General features: G+C 40.1%; 2 long non-coding RNA genes across 5 annotated transcripts in view; one reads left to right on the top strand and one right to left on the bottom strand.

Annotated features, from left to right (window-relative positions):
- Nucleotides 1–1659: 1659 nt before the first annotated feature.
- LOC140618153 (uncharacterized) lies at nt 1660–4735 on the bottom strand. Its single transcript, XR_012018356.1, has 2 exons — nt 3717–4735; nt 1660–1909 (listed from the first exon to the last, which is right to left on the bottom strand). It is a non-coding gene; the product is annotated as an uncharacterized lncRNA (long non-coding RNA).
- LOC140618154 (uncharacterized) overlaps nt 4486–11225 on the top strand; it is a 27869-nt gene continuing 21129 nt past the window's right edge. For all 4 annotated transcript variants that reach the window (XR_012018360.1, XR_012018357.1, XR_012018359.1 and 1 more), the window contains exon 1: nt 4486–4674. This is a non-coding gene — a long non-coding RNA (uncharacterized lncRNA). The remainder of the gene's footprint in view (nt 4675–11225) is intronic.

Genomic DNA, 11225 nt, shown 5'->3' with positions numbered 1-11225 from the left:
AAAATCCTCTTTCTTATTTATACTTCTTAATCTTACTCTTTTATTATATATTGAAATTTTCTAGAGCAATATTGCATTATAATGATAATAAGCTTGGTCTTATCTTGTTCTTCAAGTTAATTGAAATGTCTGGATTATTTTATCTTTAAATATGAGTTGGGCTGTTTGCATGAGGCTTGGGATGATGTTAATATCTAAGAAGGTTATTCTTTAGCATAGTGAATAAACTTCCATCTTGTCTCAAATTATTCAGGACTGACTTTAATTTGACCAAACACTTGTTTGGCATCTATGAAGACACCTATGTTTTTCTCCGGTGATGTGTTAAATTATATTAATGGATTTTCTATTATTAAAATATACTTGCACTTCCAGAATGCCAACACTGGATTAGTTCTGAATGAGTGTCTAGATTAGAAGTACCAGAGGTTTATTCAGAATGCTTGCATCTATTCATATACAAGATTGGTTTCTAACTTTTATGATGTCATCTTGGCTGTGTTTTAACATCAAAGTTGTTATAGTTTCACATGATAAATTGGGAGACTTATAGCATTTTTACATGCCTGGAAACAAGTTATACTAGATAAAAATTATCTACTCCTTTAGAGAAATACTGGACCATAAAACTTTTTGTAATGATGTAAATGTTCTATATCAATGTTGTCCAATATGGCAATCACTAGCCACAAATGGCTGTTGAGCACTTGAAAAGTGGCTAGTGCCACTAAGAAGCTGAGTTTTAAATTTTATTTAGTTTTAATTCACTTAAAGGTAAATGGCTACACATGAGTTGTCACTTCTCATATTGGACAACAGAACTTTAGAGTTTGAACAAAAATAGCCTATGAAACCATATGTACCCAATACCTATCTTTTTTTTTCTTTCTTTCTTCCTTGCTTTCTTTCTTTCTTTGTTTCTTTCAGTAGAGGGGAGCAAAGGGAAAGGGAGAGAGAATGTTAGGCAGGCTCCACACTGCTGCAATGCCTGATGCAGGGCTCCATCTCACAACCCCAAGATCAGGACCTGAGCCTAAACCAAGAATCAGAAGCCTAATTCACTGAGCGACTCAGGCACCTCAATCTTTCTTAATGTATTACTCTGGAAGCTGTTTCCATTTGTCCCATGGTTATAATCCTGACTTTTTTATTCTGTAAAACAGTTCTGGCAATGATAATTTTCAATTGTTTTAGAAAAGTTCCCATCTGAAATGTCAAATTCATCACTTAAGAGTTGAATATCATTTTCCTTACAGTGGTTTTAATCTCATCTGTATCTTCTGTAATACATCCATTCTTGTTATTGTTATATATTTGCATTTTCTCAATTAAACTTGTCAGAGTTTTCCTCTCTCATGGGATCTCAAACTCAGATGCCTGAGTGTTAGCCAAATAAGTGCCCTTTCTCCTACTGGTGGCTAATTCCTCCCCTGTCCCCTGCAACCCAACCCACCCCCCTTCTCAGGAATCTCATGCTATCACACATCCTCTTCTCCATCCCTAACCTTTCTTCTTTTCTACTGAATTCTTCCGCTAACATTTAAACATGTTCTAATCTCTTGGGTTTTCTCTCTTTCCAGCTATCACTTGATCTTGCTTCCATCAACCACTTAGTGGCCGTATTAGTTATCTATTGCCCCATAACAAATTACCCTCAAATTCAGCAGCTTACAACAACCATTTATTATCTATCCAGGAATCTAGAAAGAGCTTAGTTGGATGGGTCTGGTTTAGAGTTTCTCATGAGAATACAGTCCAGATGTTGGCTGGGGCTGTTGTCACTGAAGGTTTGCTGGAGAAGAACAATCCTCACATGGCCATTGGTACAAGGGCCTCAGTTTCTCCCCTCATGGGCCTCTGCATAGGGTTGGTTATGACATGGCAGCTTGACTACTCCAGAGAGAGTGACCTGAGAGAGAGAAAGAACATCCTAGACAGAGTTATAGCATCTTTATAAACTAACCTCGGAAGTGACAATCACTTCTACCATATTCCATTGGGTACACAGATCCACCCTGATACAATGTGAATACCAGCAGGCAGGGATCTTTAGGGCCATCTTGGAGGGTGGACCCATTTTTTTTCTAATTACTCTCTCTTGATGCTATGTTTTTTTCACCCAGATCAAGAAAGCTTTCTTCTATTTTGTGTTCTGATATCTCATTATTGCATCCAACCTTCTTCATGATCACCAAGCATCTGATTCGGGACTTCTTTCCTCCCTCCTCAGTATCCATTACTTTATTTTTTTTGTCATCCTTTTTATCCTACACCTTTTCCTCTACATTCTGGGAAACTTTCTCAAGTTTTCTCCCCACATCACTGACTTGATTTTATGCAGGTTAGATTCTGTTTTACTAATTTTTTGAAGATTTAAATTCTGTAACTAAACTCTTCCTTATTTTTAAATCTCTATTTATGACTGCTCATCACCCACTACCTTACTGTCTTGGCTACATTAACTCCCACAATTCATCTTTTACTTAAAGTCCATACATTAATTATATTGAAAACACACTGCAGGTGCTCTCTAGAACTTGCTCCTCCTCTCTAGAACTCTCTCCTCTGAATCTTGACTCTCCATCTCCTAGCTATAAAGTATTCTTAGCTGCCATATGATTTTTTTGGAGTTTGTTTTATTTTGCTTTACTAATGTTTGAATGAATAAAAGGTAGTCTAATTCTGGTGCTTGGACTCTAGATAAGGAAAATATTTTTCCTCCTATGAGCTCTTAGTATCTTTCTCTCAGTTCTTAAGGTAGAGAGCCAGTTGATATAAACTTGCATTTCCATTTTTACAATCCAGCCACCTGGCAAGAGAGAGAAGGAAAGCAGACCCATGTTCTCTAACCAAGGGAATTTAATCTGTGTCTTCTCAGTGGGGGCAAAACTACTATCCCATAAGCTAACTCTTTGTTTCTATTTTGCATTAAATGTGACTGTGCAGTAAAGAATTTGATCTTGCATGAAATGAGGTCTGGCCTTTGCCTCAGCTTCTTCAAATCTGTGCCATATTTAATAGAAGTATCTTTGTTTAAGGTAGGGACTGGTTGCACTGTATCTTAAAATGGGCCTTGGCACATTCAACAGTCTTAAGGTAGGGGCTGGCCATGACAGAAAAACCAACCACATAATTTAGGGTGAGTGCTTTAGGGCATGTGATATCAGTTCACCTGGAGACTGAATTCAACCACATTGGCAATCAATGCATTAATCCTGCCTATGTGATGAAGTCCCAGTAAAAACTGGACACTGATGCTCTGGTATGCTTCCCTGAGTAACAATGCTCTGTGAGCATGGTCACACATCAACACTGGGTAGGTAACTTGACTTCATGGGAAGAGGACAACAGAAGCTTCCCATTTGGAACCCTCTCAGATCTGCACTGTCTGCTTCCTCTCTTCACTGATTTTTTAAAATATTTTATTTATTTATTCATGAGAGAGAGAGAGGCAGAGACACAGGCAGAGGGAGAAGCAGGCTCCATGCAGGGACCCCGATGTGGGACTCGATCCCGGATCTCCAGGATCAGGTCCTGGGCCGAAGGCGGCGCTAAACCACTAAGCCACCTGGGCTGCCCCTCTTCACTGATTTTAATCTGTGTCCTTTCCCTGTAATAAGCCATAACCATGAGTATAATAGCTTTCAGTGAGTTCCAAAAGTCTTTCTAATTAGTTACCAAGACTGAGGGTGGTCTGGAGGAACCCTCAAACTTACAGTTGGTGTCAGAAACCATAGTGGTCTTGTGGAGAGACTGTCTTCAAACTTTGTAGTTTGGCTAATTCCAGGTAGTGGACTATGCCAGGTTCCAGCTAGGGCTGTACCCTACTCTTTCCTGAGGCCCCTGCTTTATGTTGGCTGAAGTCAACTCTACAAGTGCTGAGCAAAAGTCAGCTCAGGTGTTGAAAGCGTCTCATTTGTCCCTGACATCCTTGCTTATAAGCTTTATCATTTGAGTTAGAGGGTTCCATCTGGGTCTCATCCACGTACCAGAAGTGAGATAGTCTACTCTTGGTCTCTTCAATGTTGCCCTATATGTACCACATGTAGCACATATTCCTTGAATTCTCTGGCATGGGATTCTCTCCTCTTATTGCTGAGATTATCTATCCCCACTGCCAACTTTTCATACTCAATTGGTCACTTTAGACACACAATGGATTGTTGGGTGGTAAGAAAGGAGTCATATAGTGAAAGGAATTATACTGCAGTCTCAACAGGAACCAATTGAATAGATATAAAAAAAACTTAACCTAACTTAAAATGTAATTTTTGTTGGAGATGGAGGCCATTGGAAAGCCATACATTTATTTTTAGCCTTATTTAGTCTTATTTTAGACTGAATTTCCCCATCTATCTATCCTCCCCATTCCTGCCCTCCTCCTTCACTGAAAAATGAAGTGGGCCACATCCAATCACCTTTCTTGCCTTTGTAAGGTTCTAGCTCTAAGTGTGAGCTCACCATAGAGACCAGAGTTACCAACAATAGAAAATACTGTGTCCATGACAACCAGAAAATCCAGAGCAGTGGCTGATTTTAACCATCTGGTTCTATCCTTATTCTTTAAATTTCTCTTTTCCTCAAGGGTTATACTAACTGCTTTATGATAAAGGACAGACACACTACTACACAGACAGGCTGATAGGAAAGTATCCACGCTGTCTACTGGAAGAGGTGAGACAAGTGTCGGTGTGTGATAGATCCCATGTGAACAGTTGAGAGGAAAGGGGACAACTTCCTATTAAAGAAATCAGGAAGGCTTTGAACCTTCCTTCTATCTTCAGGATAAAGAGGGAGTTTTGTTGGAGGAGGTCACGTGGGTAGGCATTACAAGGAGATTATCACCAGAAAGCAAAGGTGCAGAGGGGAGAGAAAGGGAAAGCACAGTCATAGAATGACAATGGGCTCACACTGGATTTGTTTAGGGGAGTGGGGGAGATAAGACCAAAAAATGGCTTAGCAACTTATTATGGAGGCTTTTGAACACTCAACTGAAGAGTCTAGACTAATTTCAAAATCAATTGAGGTACTTTATCTCCTTGAGCTACATGCCTGCTTCCCCTGGATAGCACAAATGGTCTTTTTTGTGCCACATCATCTAACACAGTGCCTTGCCTAGTAATGGTCCTCAAATAGTTGTTGATTCCTATTGAAAGCATTAAATAAATAATGAGAAGGCATTAATGGATTCTGAGCAGAATAATAACTGCATAAGGGAAACCAGAACCTACAACAGATTCTATTGCCTTTCATCATTCTTCACTCCTCTACTTACCAAGCTTGGATTTTTATGATTCACCATTATAATCACTCTCTTGCATATACCGTCAACCCTCTGCTGCTCTCTCACTTGGCAAAACCCCAGCCATGGTTTAATCCAACTCTCATCTGCTGATTAACATTTCAATACTTACATGAGAGAAGGAAGAAGAGTTAGTGGCTGAACACACTGGAGTTGGGGCCTGCGTACTAACTCACCCTGCACCGGGGTTTAGCCTGAGGAGCATATCCACAAAGTTTTGCAGTCTTATAATGAACAATTAATCATCTATTCAAGCAACTTTGAGAGAAAACAAACACCAAGCTCCATCATGTAAAGAGCTCAGAAGTCATCATATCCATCTACACAAGAGAAAGCTAGACAAATAGAATATAATCGACTCTTCTTGGGACCATCCGGAAACTGAGGTCACAAGGCAAACCACTATGTTGAACTTTAGAGGGACAGATGCATCCAGAACTATAGCTCCTGAGATTCATTTACCTAGAATAGAAGTCATTGGAATCAATGAGCTGGAAGGAGCACTTAAATCATTATTTTGATAAGTGCAGGAATCTGAGTGCAGACTTGTATGAGAGTGAGACATTGGTGGATACCAGCAGTCATGGGGAAGGGGAGGAAACACTATGCCTACATGGGCTCTTATTCCAGGAACCCCATCAGGTTCCCACTGGAATAATTGGAGAAACACCCCCTCCTAGTCTGGATGGGAGAAGGGAAGAGTAAACATCTTCAACCCCCACACCCCCAACAACACTTATCTCAAAGAAGGTCCCAGTCCTAGAGGAAAGAATGCTTTGCCAATAAAAAAAACAAAGATGACAGCAGATTTCTCATCAGAAACCATATGAGCAAAAAAGAATGTAGAGTGAAACCATTAAGGTGTTGAAAGAAATTGCCAATCTAGAATTTTATATCCAGAGAAATTACAAAGGTGAAGGAGAAGTAAGTTTCCTCAGACAAACAAAAACTGGGCAATTCATTGCAACAAGAAATATTAAGTTCTTGAGGCAGAAAATAATTTAAGTCAGAAACTTGAATCTACATAAAAAAAATTAAAAACAAAAAAGAGCATCAGAGAAAGAATAAAAATAAGATAAAATATTTTATGTTTTCATTTTTAATTGCCCTAAAAGACAACTGTTTAAAACAATAACAGTAACAATGTATTCTGTGCTTATAAAGAAGTGAAATGGATGATAGTATCATAGGAATGGGAGAATGTTATGAGATGCCTGAACTATAGGGAGCCCTGGAAGGAGAAGCAGAGGTGGTTGTATTCTGGGGAAACAGCCCTTTCAGTTTTATTAGCATTTCTGTAACATGGCTGATCCCAGCAGATGTGTCCTCTGAATCACTTTTCCAGATGGCCCCTGACCCAGGAGGCAGATGGGGCCCCCAGAAAGCTCCTGGGTCCTTGCAAAAGAACATTTGTGTTGGCCTGTCCCTCCATGCTACACTGACAGGTCAGACTCATTATTTGAGCTCACACAGCAGACCCCTAAACATAACACACTACCAGAATTCTGGAGTATCTTTGAAACCCCTCATGTATGTTACATCCTGCAGTTAGGCTGTGTTCCAAGTCTGTTTCTCATTTCCCTTCTAATCAGGTGCGATGTTTTCATCATCTCATTTTCCAGATGGCAGTTGCTCTCCTTTGGGTACTGGCACAGAGGATAAATTTGCAAAGCTCTCCCAGAATAAAGAGAAAAACAACAAAGAGATGAGGGGCACCCGAGTGGCTTAGCCGGTTAAGCATCTGCCTTCTGCTCAGGTCACGATCCCAGGGTCCTGGGATCGAGCCCCACATCAGGCTCTCTGCCCCTCCCCCTACTCGTGCTCTCTCTCTCTCTGAAATAAATAAATAAAATCTTTAAAAAACAACAACAAAGAGATTTAAAAGGGAGAAAAGATGACATATAAAAATACAGTGACCTGAGATCAAAACCTGAGACTAGAAAATATTCCGCAGTGAGAAGTGAGAACAATTAGACTGGGACTAGTGATCAGAGGCATAGTTGAGGGAAACTGTCCTGAGATGGAATAAAATAAATCTGAATATTCTGATTAAAAGAACTAGTCTATTATTGCAGGAACCATCAGTGAGCTCCATACCTAGGACACCCTGGCAGAATTATATTTACCTTATAAAAAAACAACTAACTTTTCATTATGGAAAGTATAAAGAATATTCAAATATATCCTTGGAAAATGCAGATTAGCAAAGGGAAGAGAGTAAAAATCATCTATTGTACCACTACCCAGAGAAAAACTTTCTGGTACATTTCTTCACAGTTCTAATTAATGTGCATATCATTTTTTACTTAGTTGTGATTTATATGTTATACACGGATTTGTATTTTCTATTCTTTTAAGACACTTTTTTAAATTAACAAATTAATACATATTAATGACAAAGATTGAAAACTGGGGGGGAAATATGTAGAAGGAAAAAGTAACCCAGACTCTACCCAGATTTAACCACAATTAATGTTGGGATGCCTGTCCTTGCAGCCTTGCAGCCTTTTTATCTATACCTTCTTACATAGTTATATTTACACTGTGAGCTGGAAGTGTAATCTAATTCTTAAACACAGTTAACATAAAGCATTTCAGAGATTCCAGATGGTAAATGAGACGAAGGGCTTACTGATGGGATAAAAGATTTGCCACAAGATGATTTAGTCATCTTTCCTAATCAAAAAACCCCCAAATACTCAGATCATTCGGGGTGAGTTTGAAAAAGGCAAAAGCCCTTTGGGAAAAATGTAGTGACTCATATTCATCTGTGAGGCTTAAATAGTTTGGCCACTACAAGCAACTCTGGATTATAAAAGCACACTATTGTTTTGAGTTCCATAGAATAACAGAGCTTGGGTACATTTTCTGGTTCTGGGAAGCCACAGAAGTAAAAAGAAAGAAGAAGAAGAAGAGGAAGAAGAGGAAGAAGAAGAAGAAGAAGAAGAAGAAGAAGAAGAAGAAGAAGAAGAAGAAGAAGAAAGAGGAGGAGGAGGAGGAGGAGGAGGAGATTTAGAAGAAGAAGAATCAGGAAGGACTAGGCTTTATGACTAAAACAGACCCCACATCATCCAACAAGAATTCAGACTGGAGTCCAGGCTGAAGAAGTTCTTGTGTCCTGCAACATCCTTGGCAGGGGGTGAGGTACAGAATGGAGACATGCTCCAGGGCAAAGTCATAACCTTCAACACTCCCACTGTGAAAATGAGAGCAATGGAGAGATTACCTATGCACTCAGCTCAACAACATCATAAAGTGAATTGAAATGACAGGTGACTAAATATTTAAAAAGTAACTCATTGATACAATGAAAAATCTGTGAACTGATAGATCCACCCAAGAAATGGTTTCCCAACTCTGAATCATCTTTATTTCCATCAGTGAACAAACATGCTGATGAATTAATCTTCCCTAGACCCCACATCTATCCCCTTCCCCAGCTACTGCCCCCTCCTCTGCTCTCCTCTACAAGGAAACGCCTCGGAAGACATTCACCCTGCATCTCTAGCTCATCCCCTCCTCTCTAATGAGCCTGCTCCCATAGTTTGGTCCTTACCTGTCTTCCCAACAGCTGTTATCAGGGTTTATCCAGGTATCCTCGGTCAAGGCCATGTTGTCAAAGCAAACAGCCATTTCTCAGACCTCATTCACTCTACTTCTCAGTGGCATTTGGCACAGCTGACCCCTTCCTGTTTCCTGAAACACTATTTTCCCTTGGCTTTGAGAGATCTCCCTTTGGTTTTTCCTTCTCCTCATCTCCTTGAACCCAATCTTCTCCAAGACTCAATTCCCAGACACTCACTCCTTTGGTGGCCTCATCCAGTCTTATATCTATAAATATCATCTATCTACATGCTGACAACTTCTGCATTTACATATCCAGACTGGATCTCTCTTTTGAACTCCAGATGTGGACCTCCACCTGCTCACTGGACATCTCTGTCTGCTTGTCTAATGAGCATTTTTTTTAAGATTATTTATTTTAGAGAGAGAGGGAGAAAGCATGAGTGTGAGGGGAGTAGCAGAGGGAGAGAGAGAGACTCACAAGCAGACTCCGCTCTGGGCACAGAGCCCAACTTGGGGCTCGATCTCAAAACCCTGAGATCATGACGAGTCAAAATCACAAGTCAGATGTTTAACTGACTGAACCACTCAAGTGCCTCTCCAATGGGCATTTCAAGTGTAACACGTCCAAACCTGAACTCCCAAATCATCACCCTGATGGCCCCCAAGCCTGCTTCTCCCTCAGTGTCTCCATATTAGAAAATGGCAGCAATGTTCTTCCCCAAGTGTCAGGACAAAACTCCTGCGGTCATCCTTGACTCACTTTTTTCTTTAACACTAAATCTACTGCCTCTGTGACTCCTATTGGTTCTACTTTAAAGTTATACCCACAATTCTACAACTTCTGTCTTCCTCTACCACCTTCACCTCAGTTTTGGTTGCCATCTTTTCTCACCTTACCCCTCCAGCCTGTTCACCACACAGCAGTCATAAAACACAAGTCATATCATGTGTCTCCTCTGCTCAAAATCCTCAATAGTTTCCTGTCTCCTTCAGAGTGAAAGCCAAAATCCTTATAGTAGTTCTGCATGCTCTGGTTCCTGTAACCCTTCCCAACCCTCTCCCTTACCCTTTATCTTTGACCTCATCTTTGACTCCACCTTGACTCAGTGGTATCTATGTTATTCTTCAGAAATATAAGGCAGGCTGCTACCTCAGGGTCTTTGTACTTGCTGTTCTCTCTGCTGGAATACTCTTCTTTCACGTCCTTCAAATTAATTTCTCCCATGAATGCCTCCCAATCAACACCTATAAAGTAGCACCCCTCTGTGGTTCCTTTCCCCCTCTCTCCCCATCTCCTAACACTCCCTGTGGATCCTGCACTTCAGCCATATAGACATCTTGCTTCCCCTCCAGCCTAGAACCTTCCTGTTCAGGGCTCTTCCTCTTTCCTAGGCCCTGTGCAATCTTCCCCTAGATTACCACATGGCCCATCTCTCTCACATTTTTCAGGTCACCACTCAAATGTCATCCTAGAGAGAAGAATTTCCCCACCGTTTTAATTCTAGACTGCAATCCCCAAAGGATAGGAACTTTATCTGTTTTGTTCACTGTTGTATCCTTAGAATTAAGAATAGTGATCAATAAATATTGTTGAATTCGTATGATCTAATGAATACAGAAAAAATAGAATATATTTCTACTCATCAGATATACTTTAAAAAACATATGTCTCTTAGAACAAGATTTTAGTAAATAGATATTTAGTCAGCTTAGGCCACTGTAACAAAATACTATAAACTGAGTGGCTTAACAGAAATTCATTTTTTCACAGTTCTGGAAGCTGGAAGTCAGAGATCAGGGTGCCATTATGGCTGGGTTCTAGTGAGAGCTCTCTTTGTGGGTTGCAGATGGCTGCTTTCTTGCTGTATGGTCACATGGCCTTTTCTTGGTGGCTGCTCTTGAAGAGAGAGATCTTCTCTTCTCTTCTCTTCTCTTCTCTTCTCTTCTCTTCTCTTCTCTTCTCTTCTCTTATCTCTTCTTAAAGGGCTGAGCTACCATGAGGTCCCACTCTCAAGACAGCATCTAAACTATCTCCCAAAGGCCCTGCCTCTACCATCACATTGGAGGTTAAGGCTTCAACATATATGAATTTGGCGGACATGAACATTCCATCCATAGCAGAAATGTTTTTAAAAGACTGAATTTATCATTTGATGAAATGATCCTTCAGTAAATGAACTGGCTTTCAGTAAATTCGCTGTTCCCTGTTCTTGGGGGTGGGAAACACAAAGGCAAATCTTAGGCTCTCCCACTCAAGTAAAATCATGAAAAGAAATAAATATATGAAATCAGAAATTTTTTAAAGGGATATAATGATGGCAATTGAAAAAATAGAAAAAAACTTCCAGAAAGATGG

Source organism: Canis lupus, chromosome 26 (assembly GCF_048164855.1).
Source record: "Canis lupus baileyi chromosome 26, mCanLup2.hap1, whole genome shotgun sequence".
In the NCBI taxonomy this organism is placed as follows: domain Eukaryota; kingdom Metazoa; phylum Chordata; class Mammalia; order Carnivora; family Canidae; genus Canis; species Canis lupus.
The sequence above is the reverse complement of the archived record's forward strand: the minus strand, read 5'-3'. Positions and strand labels throughout refer to the sequence as shown.